This window comes from Macaca nemestrina, chromosome 16 (genome assembly GCF_043159975.1).
Source record: "Macaca nemestrina isolate mMacNem1 chromosome 16, mMacNem.hap1, whole genome shotgun sequence".
NCBI classification, from domain to species: domain Eukaryota; kingdom Metazoa; phylum Chordata; class Mammalia; order Primates; family Cercopithecidae; genus Macaca; species Macaca nemestrina.
The window spans coordinates 101404019-101416832 of record NC_092140.1 but is presented as its reverse complement, the minus strand read 5'-3'; the positions used below and the strand labels follow the sequence as shown (position 1 = coordinate 101416832).

Sequence of the window (12814 nt, the reverse complement as noted above, 5' to 3'; positions counted from 1 at the left end):
TCCTTTATTCAAGAGTATATTGTTGGGGTGTATAAAAATGTTTCTTGCTAATTTAGGATGTGTGAGGTTTAAGACTGTGAACTGATCTTTGAAAAATAGTTTCCTGTTTTCAAAAGTGACATTACCCAGTATTTGCTTACTGCTTTGTGCCTTATCTCCCGCTTTCTTTTTAGTATTTCTGTGAGTATTGTCAACTGGACTCTTTGGACTATTTAAATGTGAAAGAAACGGTCTACTCTCACATTAGGAAGCCGTAAACTCAAATCCTCACATTCTTAAAAGGAAGTAAGAAAAAACAAGACTTCACAGACAGACTTTTCCCTGGCTGCACTACATGGATACAATAGGATGCTTTAGAAACAGATCTTGTCTCTGTTTTCGCCCTAAATAGCCGCCAGCGCCTCGCCTGAAATGAATGGGAGCCGTAGACGGCAGCTCGCGGCAGCCTGGGGCCCTGTCAGAGCAGTGCAGTTTGTAGTTTGTGCTTTCTTCCTTGTTTTGATTGGTTTCTGTGCTGGCAGAGAGAAAGCAGGGATGTGGTTACGGCTTCTGTGTCTGGTGGATTATCAAAACAAGACTGGCGTGTACTCCGCTTTACAGGCCAAAATTTAGAAAAAAGAAAAAAAAAAAAAAGTTGCCCTGCGATTTCTATATTGAGAACACAGACCACATGAGTGAGAGGGCTCGGCAATGCTAGCGAGACAGCCCTGGCAAGAGCCGGGTGGAGGAAGCGGGCATGCGGGTGCTCCCTCCCCGGGTTCCTGCACCCATGGCCTTGAGCAGGGGTGTGTTCATTCCTGCGGGGAGCGCAGCCAGCATGAACGGGCGGGGCAGGGGCGGGGGCGGGTGGCCCCCGGCTGTCCTCCAACATTCCTCCACCCCCTTCCACAGAGTGGAGGCCGAGGGGAGCCCGACCCAGCCTCCAGCCCTGAGCGGTGCTCCCTCGGTGCTGCTGGAGAAGTAGCATACCAGAACCTGCCCTCTGCGGCCTCGACCCTCTGCAGCAGTCCCTCGCCTGCCTCACTGAGAGGGGCCTTGGTCCGTGCCCTGCGAAAACTGTTGCCACTCCTATGCGCTCTACTGAGCGAGCACATGTAATAAAATGACAACAAGCACCATATTTAAAACAAATAATAAAGCTTACCTGTGGTGGGTTTCTTTCATTTGAGAGCCCTGAGGGGGCAGGGGAGGTGTTGTGGGGCTCTCACAGACCCTGAGGGACAGCCTGGTGGCTCCCAGGAGGATGCCATGTCAGGGAGGGCGGGTGTGTGGGTTGTCGGCTGTTTTGTGCTGTCCTGTCCTGTCCTGTCCTTCTGTCAGTGTGAGTTGAAGCTGAGCTTGAGACAGGCTCAGAGCAGGATTGCTTTGCTGGCAGATACACCTGGCTTTGAGTCCAGCCCCGCAACTTAGGGACAGTTACTTAACCTCTTTGAGCCGCAGTTTCCTCCTTCATAATCAGACAGCAACACTGCAGGATGCTTGTGAGGCTCGCAAGAGGACTTATTCCAGTGCTGAGCGCAGTGCCTGGTGCACTTTAAGACGCCTGGAAGCTAGATGGGTGATTGCTCAGGTCCGTCCAGCCAGCTGGGCAGCCGTCAGAAACTGGGAGGGCTGACGAGACACCAGCCCAGAGAGCTGTCAGGGAGCGGGGGAGCAGAGGAGAGGTCCCAGGATGGATCGGCAGGTGTCAGCCGGAATGGACGAGAGGAGCTGTGCTCAGAGCCAGCAGCCCCAGAACAAGCAGCTCCTGGCTAAGAACAGAAGACAGGCACTGTGGGACAAGCCAGAGGTAAAACCTAAGAGCTTTACCGCAAGACACAAAGAAGCCCAGAGCCAACGCCCCAGCTCTGAACTGGAGACAGGACAGAGGCTGAGTTTTGAGAGCAGGAGAGAGTGGAGCTGCTGGCTTGATTGTGGGGTCTGGAGCCAATGGGATGTTGGCTGCCCAGGGTGCAGGGCCCTGCGTTGAATACTGATGTGAAGCTATACATCGGGAGAATGATTTTTAAAAGCTCCTTAGACATTAATAACAGATTATCAGTGAGCGTTAATATGTCAATTTCTTTTTTTTTTTTTTTTTTTTTTTTGAGACGGAGTCTCGCTGTGTCGCCCAGGCTGGAGTGCAGTGGCCGGATCTTGGCTCACTGCAAGCTCCGCCTCCCGGGTTCACGCCATTCTCCTGCCTCAGCCTCCAGAGTAGCTGGGACTACAGGCGCCCGCCACCTCGCCCGGCTAGTTTTTTGTATTTTTTAGTAGAGATGGGGTTTCACCGTGTTAGCCAGGATGGTCTCGATCTCCTGACCTCATGATCCACCCGTCTCGGCCTCCCAAAGTGCTGGGATTACAGGCGTGAGCCACCACGCCCGGCCTAATATGTCAATTTCTAAGATTCCTTTTGATCTTACTGTTGTCCACATGTTTAAAAGATTGAAAAATACTATTTATGAAGAATGGCTTGAAAGTCTAGATTGGATATACTAGTGACTTTTCCAACAGTAACATTTTACATTCTGGAGCATGAAACATATTTCATACTTTAATTCAGTCACCCAACACTGACTATTCAGCATGTTCCTTGTCTTTCAGAAAGTCATAGCTAGGATAGGAGTAGGGGGAGGATATAAAGGGACAGATATAAACTTAATAATAACTAATATGAATGTGATGCATATTTTAAAAGAGGTTAGTCTAACATGTTTCTAGAACGTCAAAGGCAGATGTTGTTATGGCAGAGGATCAGGGAGCTGAAAAATAAGTCATGGAACCGTCACCAAGCACTGATGGTTCCAACTTTTGTTTGTTGTTTGTTTGGTTAGTTTTTGTTTCTTTAGGTTTATTTTTAAATAGAGACGGGATCTTGTTATGTTGCCTAGGCTGGTCTTGAACTCCCAGCCTCAAGCAGTCCTCCTGCCTCAGCCTCCTAAAGTGCTGAGATTACAGGCATGAGCCACTTCACCCGGCCAGTGGTTAAACTTTTGAAGGATGGGCCAGGATTTGATGGGCTCTTTTGGGTGGGAAAGTTGCTCCAGGTGGAGAGATCAGCGTGGATGGATGAAAGGATTTTGTCCTGTTCATTGGAACAAGGGACGCTCTGTGATACAGATTGGCTAACGCAGAGGTTTCCAGCCAATGCAGTCAGAATCCATTGCCTGCAACTTGTGGCTTGCTGCGTGGACAGGCAACAAAAGGCTAATGTCCTAGAACAACCTGAGCCTGCGGTGTGGTTTAAGTAAGCTTAACCTGAAGGTCGAGTCGTTCCCAAATTTTTCCAGGTGTCAGAATCATTTGAGGAGCTTTTCAAAACAAATTCTCAGCATTCATTCCCCACCCCCACCACCCAGCCTGACTCAGCGGCCCAGGGCAGGGAAGGTCTTTATTTTTCTAAACGTCTTCCCTGTGAATAGATGCCACAGGCCCTGGGTGTTTGGGAACCACTGAAGGGGGATGGACCCTGGAAGTCGTGCATCATGTTTTGACATTGTCAGTTCCTGTGACCCGGCTCGTTGCCTCTGTGTGCATCTCCATGGCCTGAGTTCTTGAGGTCCACCCGTGGTTTCAGCCCACGGAGCAGCAGCCCACGACAGCTGCTCCCGGCCGTGAACACGAGCTGCCCGCCTGGGCTGGCCATTTCCGTTTTTAAGATGGGAAGTCAGAATGGCTTATCTCAACTCTGAGGAAGTCTGAGCAATCAGCGAGAGGTTTTCTCAAATATATGGTTTTAGCAGATTATTTTAAGAGTGGGGGAATTTCCCTGAAGTTAAGGGAGGGGGAAATTCCCCACCAAGGACTAACGCTGGGTGGGAGATGCTGGTCAGGAACCAGCTGCTCATTAGCTAGGCAGTGTTGGAGACTGCCTCATGAAAATAGCTAAAATCTGTATCTCCTCCTTGTCAAGTGCCTGATGTTTAAGGGCTGTGTTAGATCTCCCCTCCCTTTCCTTTAACAAAACACCTCAACCCCTGCCCTGTTACCACACCCTCACCAGGACTACCCTCCCCCACTTATAAGTCAGGGCCTTTTTTTTTCCTGATGTCTTCTCCAGCTGGATTTGTAACAGTCCTTCCAATTTAAAGCAAAATGACACCTCCTGTATGGCTACCACATTGTTCTCTGTAGTAATTCCTAAGGCTGTAACTGGCCAGGGCTGAAAATGTGGACGGGGGCGTTCTACTCCCTGACAGCTGCAGCCAGGAAGAAAGCAGGGATGGGGAGGAAGATGAGACATTAGCGTGAGGGATGGACGGGGAAGGGCCGCTGCGGCCCCAGGAATCAGGAGCCTCCAGAGGGCAGTGTTTCTGGGAGTGATGGTTAACCATGATTGTTGAACAAGACCGTTATAAATTCACTTTATTACGTTTTTGGAATTGACCATACTCTGTGGAACAGATGTGCTCTCTTGAAATTGTCCCCAGCCAGAGAGGGGCTGACAGTCAGCACGCAGTTTTGATGATCAAGGATGTGCTCTGTCTACCTGACTGAAGCTGCGGGAAGTGTCGTAGGAAGAGCCTGCTCTGTCTGCTCTCAGATTGATTGTATGTAGGCATTTGGGGTTTTAAAACTGATTTCAATTTGGAGCAGTCTTTGCTTCTTATACAAGATCGTTTTCAAAAATGGCTTTTTGGGCCAGGTGCAGTGCTCACGCCTGTAATCCCAGCACGTTGGGAAGCCGAGGCAGGTGGATCACCTGAGGTCAGGAGTTTGAGACCAGCCTGGCCAACATGGCGAAACCCCATCTCTACTAAAAATACAAAAATGAGCTGGATGTGATGGCGCACACCTGTAATCTCAGCTACTCGGTAGGCTGAGGCAGGAGAGTTGCTTGAACCCTGGAGGCAGAGGCTGCAGTGAGCCGAGATCGTGCTGGTGCACTCTAGCCTGGGCGACAGAGCAAGACCTTGTCCCCCACCCCTCCCCCAAAAAATGTTTTTCCACCAAAAGAAACTACAGTTGGTGAGAATGTGGAGAAATTGCACTGTTGGTGGGAATGTGAGATGATGCAGCCATTGTGGAAAACAGTATGGAGGACCCTCAAAAAATTAAGACTAGAATTACCGTTTGATCCAGTATACTAAAGAATTGAAAGCAAGGTCTCAAAAAGATAGTAGCACATTACTCACAATAGCCAAGTGGTAAAAGCAGCCCAAATGTTTACCCACAAACAGATAAACAGAATGTGGTGTGTATATACACAATGGAATATTTTGGGGTTTTTTTTTTCCTTTTTTAAAAATCAATAGAAGTGCTAGCCAAACAATGGAATATTATAGCCTGTTTAAAAAGAAGGAAATGCTAACACTTGGTACACATGAATGGATGTCAAGGACATTATGCTTAGTGAAATAAACCAGCCATACAAGGACATACACTGTATGATTCCATTCCTATGAAGTATCTAAAGTAGTCAACATCATAGAAACAGAAAGTAGAAAGGTGGTTGCCAGGGAACAGGAGAGGAAGAAGAGAAGAGTAATGTTTAAGAAGTGTGGCAGTTTTGCAAGATGAAGAAGTTCTGTCACACAACAGTATGAATATACTTGACACTGCTGAACTGGAACTGTGTGCTTAGAAGTGGTTAAGATGGTAAAATTTAATGTTATTATGTTCATCACATAGGAAGAAAGAAACAACATTTACTTTTTAGTTATTATAGTATATTCATTTCTCCTGATTTTGGTGACATACATTTTGAGAATTTATAATAGCTTTACAGCATTGAAATTCCCCTAGATAAGAAGTCACCATTATTAACTTTCATCCGTCGTTGAGGATCCAAGCCCATTGAAGTCAGTGAGGAATGGAACATAAAGACGTGAAGGCAGCAGCAGCACCGGCCTGTGGGTCTGGCGATCATGAGGAACTCTGCCCAGCGGAACTGGCCTGGGCTTTGACGCGCTGTGGACTATGGCATGTAGGATTTTTCAGCTGAACTGCAAATTGCTGTTTCCCCATCAGCAATTCATAATTCAACTGAACAATGTCTATTGAGAGTATGTGACACTTTATAAAGTGTTCAGGTAGAGTGGAGTCAGATTACAGACAAGACACTGTAGAATAATTTTGTCATGAAGCAATAGACAACTCCCATGTCATTTCTTGTGACATCATAAAACCACTGTTTTAAGAAGTTCACCTTGGAAGTAATATATAGGATGGCTTGGGGAGGGAAACAGAGTCATGAAGACTGGCTGGGGGATTTTTCTAGCTACAGTCTCAGATGAGCACAGGGGTGGGAATCAGAGAGGCCTGGATTCCCGTCCTGGTTCGGACCCAACCCCTGTGTAGCCCTGATAAGTGACTCAACTTCTTGGAACCTCAGTTTCCACATCAGCAATTTGCAGTTCAATTGGAAATCACATACTGAGTGCCTTCTGTGTGGCAGATACTATGCTAGGGGCTGGAAAGACAAAAATCAAACGTCTGTCCTTTGCTTTAAGCCTGTCCTGCCCTTTAAGATGGTAAGCGACCATCTTAAAGGAAACACACATAGAAGGACAGTAAGTGTCGGGAGTCCTAGAAAACCACCAGGCTTGGACGAAGCATCAAAGCAAAGCACGAAGATTCTTCCTGTGTGGACATCAGACACTGAGAAATCCCACTCCATAAAACACGCTTAAATTACGGGACACAGGAGTCATTAACTTCAAGGGACTTTAAAATCGTGAAAGTGGTTGGGGTGGTGAAGGGAAAAGGATACAACCAGAAAACGGAATCAGGTCCTTGGCAGGCCCCACTGGGCGCGGAGATTGGGAGTCGGAAGAAAGGGTTAGTGAGGGGGCTCCGGGGAGGGCAGGACATACGGCTGCTCTCCAGAATGGGAGCAAAACACCCAGATTTGGATACTAAGACTGTTTTTAATATCATTTTGTCTTGTTACAAGTACCAGAGCCACTGCTGGGGGAGGCAGTTCCGCCCAGTGGGTAAGAGTTAGAGGGCCTGGGCCTGCCGCACACAGCTGTGTGTTATTGGGACTTGAGTCTCCTCATCTAGAAATGGGGACAACTGACGGTACCTCCCATGTAGCATCGTCATGAGGATTATATGAGCCTGTTCACCTCCACAGCTTAAATCAGTGCCTAGCACATTGTAGGTGCCTGATAACATAACATCTTGCAATTCTTTTTTTTTTTTTTTTTTTTTTTAATTTATAGAGATGGGTCTTATTATGTTACCCAGGCTGGTCTCAAACTCCTGGGCTCAAGGGATCCTCCTGCCTCAGTCTTCCAAAGTGCTGGGATTACAGGCATGAGCTACCGTGCCCAGCCGCATCTTGCAGTTCTATACTGGTTTTCAGTTTACAGGGTGCTTTCTTATATCATCATTCCACTTGAAGTTCAAAGCACACCAATAACAAGTACTTGTTCAGAATGTACAAACCCTGAGATGGGTATTGTCATCCACATTCAATGGGTGAAAAAAAACAAAGAAAGAAACTTGACCAAGGACTCATACTCAAAACACAAAAATATAGACAAGAAAAAAACGTGCATCACTATCATTTGAAGGCAAGTTAATCTGACCCCAAAGCCTTGCACAAAGTCCACGTGCTGTACTTCTTCCCTTCCCTTCCTTTCCCTTTCTCCTTCCTTCCCTCCTTCCTTCCCTCCTTCCCTCCCTCCTTCCCTCCTTTCCTCCTTCCCTCCTTTCCTCCTTCCCTCCTTTCCTCCTTCCCTCCTTTCCTCCTTCCCTCCTTTCCTCCTTCCCTCCTTTCCTCCTTCCCTCCTTCCCTCCCTCCTTCCCTCCTTCCCTCCTTCCCTCCTTCCTTCCTTCTTTCCTCCCACCCTCGCTCCCTCCCTCTCTTCCTCCCTCCTTCCCTCCCTCCTTTTGCTCCCATGTGTGCCAAGCAGGTCTAGGTGTTAGGAACACAGTTAAGAATAAAGCAGACAAGCATTACTGCCTTTCTGGAGCTTGCATTCTGGACAATGAACAGAATACATTAGACGGTGCCAAAAGCTATGGAGAAAACTAAACCAGGGGAGACGGTAGAGTAAGAGTGAGGGTTGTGCTTTTAAGTGGGATGGTGAAGGTGAGAGAGGGAGCCAGTGTGTGTGTACCTGGGGAGAGCTGTCAGGCACACGAACAGTGGCCCTGGGCAAGGAGTGCCTGTGGTCTCTGCAGCCAGGAGCCATTGGTTGGAGAGGGGCGGGAGGCACAGTGTATCTGGGGAGAGGTCTCACGAATTTTGGCTCTCTCCCCTGTGGATGATTCTGAGCAGAGGAGTGACACAATCCAGTCTAGGAATGGTTTGCCAGCATCGCTCTGGCAGCTTCGGCCTGCCGGGGGCAGTGGTGGCAGCAGGGGGACCAGGAGAGGCTGCTCGAGGGAGCCCGAAGCTGGGTGGGAACCCAGGCTTAAGCGGTGGGAGGGGACCCAGGCTTGAGTGGTGGGAGAGGGGTAAGAGGTAGCCAGATTCTGGACGCCTTAAGGACCTAGAGTCAGATCTGCCAGTGGGATGATCTGGTCGTGGGATGTCAGAGGCAGAAGAATAACCTCTGAACAGGTAAAACATACAGGCTAATGCCTGCTTTACAGATGGGAAGACTGAAGCTGAAGGAGCTGAAGTGACTTGCACCAAGGTCATTTAGTTAGGAAGTTAGTGAAGCAAGGACATTGACCCGGGAATTTTCACTCCAGGCGCCGTGCCCTTCCCTCGTCCGTGTTGCGAGTCTCTTGCCCCTGGCCTCTGCCCCCCTCACCTGCCAGGACTGAGTCAGCCGAGGCATGAGCGCCTCGAGCCGTCATACTTCCGCAGTGTCGCTGACTGCTAATCCGTGATGTTGAAACAGTGGCTGTTGAAACCTCTCCTGTGATTAACCTCGGCCAGAGTTGTCTTTTGTTCTTTACTTTTTTTCTTTCGAGACAAAGTCTTGCTCTCTTGCCCAGGCTGGAGTGTAGTGGTACAGTCAGAGCTCATTGCAGACTGGAAATCCTAGGCTCAAGCCATCCTCCCGCCTCAGCCTCCCAAGTAGCTGGGACTACAGGTGCGCGCCACTGCCCCCGGCAGAGCTGTTTTGCTAAGTGTTCATGAAAAACTCAGAGAGCTGTCAGTATTTCCAGTCCATGTCTCTGTCCAGAGGGTTTTCTCCTGGTACCTCCTGTAAAGCTCTAACACTTTCCAATAGACTCCTGTTAATTGTGGATTTATGCATGAATACAATACAACCTGCTTTTTTTCTTTCTTTACTGATTTTCACAGCAACAGCTACATCATGGTAAAGAATTCTCCCTTGGAAAACACGGTTCAGTTCTTCGAGGAGAAAGTGTCATTTTCAGAGCTTTGCTCTGGGTGGGAAGCCGCAGTGCCTTTATTTTACTGAGATTCACTTTTTTTTTTTTTTTTTTTTTTTTTTTTTTTGCTCAACCATGGTTTAAACTGATAAGGAAAAATGCTGTTGGTACCAGACAGTGCCAGATCAGTGCTTGCAAAATTGGAAGATTCCTGCTGCTTTAGGCATTAGACATGCAGGGTTTGTGTATATTCTCCTAACCCAGGAGCATCAGGATATCTCAGCCAGTAAGCAGCACAGTTCTTGGGCCTCGTGGTCTGGGCAGCCGCTCCAGGATTAGAGAAGGCTTTTGTCTTAAGTGCTGTTTCCCTTGGAGTCTGAGACATACTCATGTATGAAAAAAATGATGTGCTTCCTCAAGGCATCCCCCAACCAACCCCCAAACACACACCAGCAGAACATACTAGACTAGGTGACCTCCTGCTCTCTGCCCGTATGCACCTTGACCTAGCATAGGAAGCAGAAGTTACATTTAAAATCAGTCACCACGCATTGTGCAGGCTCTAATGTGTTTCTCAGACAGCACAGGTCTGGCTTTCTCGGGACCTCCAGTCACACCCCCAGCAAGATAGACACAGATCCACACATGACCCCCAGCAAGACAGACATGGATTCCTACAAGCATAGCTGGCTCCCTGCTGCCCACCCACCCGTGCTCCCAGGATGCACTCCCTTCTCCGGAGGCACCAGGCCCTGCCATGCCCCCGACAGCCGTCCCCTCTCCTTTAATGAGCAGATAAGAAAGCTGGGGCCCAGAAGGCAACACCAAAGCTGTGGAGTGCTTTCTTCTGCCCCTTGCTTTGTGCTCAGGCCCAGGAATTTACTCCTCCCCCACCCCTGTCTCTTGGTCTCTTAAGACAGCTCACTTTTCCTCCCAGACACAGGCCCTGACCTTTCCTGACCAAGACTGGGGATGGGCCCAGGCAGGGGAGTGGAGGTGGGTAGAGGGTAACTGGCACCATGCTCTCAGAGCCTGGAACCCTGACTTGGTGCATGCCGAGAGCTCCCCCCAGCTTCCATTGTCAGCTGGTCCAAGGTTCCCTGACTGTTGCGGTGTCCGGTGCACCTGTCTGGCTGGTTTCACGGCTAGGGTACAGGTGCAGACCCATGTGCCATGCCTCACTGTGGTGTGTGCTGTCACGGATGTAAGCAGCTGGCTCGCCTGGAATCACAGGAGGGTTCTGCAGAGGAGGTGATGATGGCTGGGATGTGGGGGATTCTCTGAGACGGGCACCCCTGGCAGAGGGGGAAGGAATTGGAAAGCTGGGGCCCGTGAGCAGACCCAGCTCCGTGGGCACCACTGAGAGGTGCTGTGTCCAGAGCTCAGGCTTACAGGACTGGGGCTGCCAGGTGGGAGGTGGCCTGAGCACAGTCTCAGAGAGGGGCTGGGGCCGGGCTGGGAGAGGCCGCTGGTGGCGTGTGCACACCTTCCTGCTTTCCCTCTGTCCTGCTTCAGGAGCTCCGTGCATCGTGAGTGCATGAGCTTGAACTCCTCGTCATCACAGCTCTGTCTCTGCTTGGCAAGAAAGACCTAAAATGCTGGTGTGTGAAATACTACTTCTGCAGTGTTGATCACCCCCGTTATTATGGATCTTTTTCCGTGTTTATGATTGTTTTAGTGTCAGATTCCTGGGCTCTATTTACAGAATCGGTTGCTTCTGACAGCAGTGTGGCTGAAATGATGAGGGGAGAGGAGGAGAGGCGTGAGGGAAGCAGGAGGCCAAGCATGGTGGTGGGGGGTGGGGGGTCTGGGGCTGGACCTGGCACATGGCCAGTGCGGATAAGATGAGCTGTGCATAGAAAATACAGGTTGCATTGATCTGAATTTAAAACATCTCCCCAAGAAAGAACTCTTCAGTCAGAAACCAGGCCCATCCTTTTCTAGTCAAGTAACTAGAAACATGGATTTGCCAAGTCCCTGAGAAAAGCAAGTCCAAGGAGCACCATCCCAGGGCAACCTTCAGCCAGCTTCTGTCCTTCCCTCTGTCCTTCCCTCTGTCCTTCCCAGCATACCGGCTTCTCCCTCAGACTTCTGCTTTTTGTTAAATCTCCAGGGAACTTGGAATTTTTCCAAAACGTCCTTGACCCTATCTCTTGCTGCAGGCATGAACTTGATCTCCCGACATGGATCTCAGTTCCTGATGCCATTTCCTGGGGCCGCTCCTGTTGCCGCCCACTCCCACTAACTGTGTTCTCCCCAGCCGGCTTCCCTGGCCCCAGGCTCTGCGCCAACAGCTCTTCCTCCACGTCCTAGCAAAGTCTGTCATTAGCCCAGCCCTCAGCGGGCGGGACACCTTCAACTCTCTGTGGAGTTCCAGCTATGGTCAAGGAGGCTGAGAGTGTCACATGCATTCTGTCGCCTGATTCTTCGAAAAGGACACGAAGCTCAGATAAATGAGGTCACTTGGTTTAGGTCCCATGCCCACAGAAGGGCAGGACCAGAATTCAGAGCAGCCTCCGTGATCCTAAAACCTCCTCTCTTTCTGCTGTATGAGGGGACTCTGCTTAGGTCCTGTGGCTTCCTTCCTCCGAACCCTGGCAGAGCAGCCCGGGATGAACTCCAGCCTGTGAGGCCCTTCTGTGTGCCCCCGATCTTTGCAGTCTCGTCTTCCGTGAGATGTGCTGGGGGTCCGTGGAGCATGTGCTTCGCATCAGCCACCTTCGGTTTGCAATCAGGAGCCGTCACTCTGTTCTGAGTGGCCTTCAAGGAAGCCTTTCCCTGGCTGAGGAGGGTCCCTTTCTCTTTAAAATCCTGCCACTTGCTTCGGACTCTCCTTATTATATTTCCACTTCCTGGCTGCAGTCATCAGTATTTGGGTTTTTTTTTTTTCTTTTTTTATACTTTTAAGTTCTAGGGTACATGTGCACAACATGCAGGTTTGCTACATATGTATACATGTGCCGTGTTGGTGTGCTGCACCCATTAACTTGTCATTTACTTTAGGTATATCTCCTAATTCTATGCCTCACCGCTACCCCCACCCCACAACAGGCCCCGTGTATGATGTTCCCCTTCCTGTGTCCAAGTGAACTCATTGTTAATTCCCACCTATGAGTGAGAATATGCAGTGTTTGGTTTTCTGTCCTTTTGATAGTTTGCTGAGAATGATGGTTTCCGTCTTCATCCATGTCCCTACAAAGGACATGAACTCATCCTTTTTTATGGCTGCATAGTATTCCATGGTGTATATGTGCCGCATTTTCTTAATCCAGTCTGTCACTGATGGACATTTGGGTTGGTTCCAAGTCTTTCCTATTGTGAATAGTGCCACAATAAACATACATGTGCATGTGTCTTTACAGCAGCATGATTTGTAATCCTTTGGGTATATACCCAGTAATGGGATGGCTGGGTCAAATGGTATTTCTAGTTCTAGATCCTTGAGGAATCGCCACACTGTCTTCCAGAATGGCTGAACTAGTTTACAGTCCCACCATCAGTGTAAAAGTGTTCCTGTTTCTCCACATCCTCTCCAGCACCTGTTGTTTCCTGACTTGTTAATGATCACCATTCTAACTGGTGTGAGATG

The 12814-nt window shown here is 49.1% G+C and overlaps 1 protein-coding gene across 12 annotated transcripts in view; it reads left to right on the top strand.

Annotated features, from left to right (window-relative positions):
- LOC105490248 (spermatogenesis associated 13) overlaps positions 1–12814 on the top strand; it is a 326039-nt gene that overhangs the window by 284874 nt on the left and 28351 nt on the right. Inside the window, exon 1 of one of the 12 annotated variants that reach the window (XM_011755686.3) lies at positions 1301–1789. The exons of the other annotated variants lie outside the window; for them this stretch is intronic. The gene's annotated coding sequence lies outside the window, so the exon portion shown is untranslated. Of the gene's footprint in view, positions 1–1300; positions 1790–12814 lie in introns of those variants that run through there. 12 annotated transcript variants of the gene reach the window in all.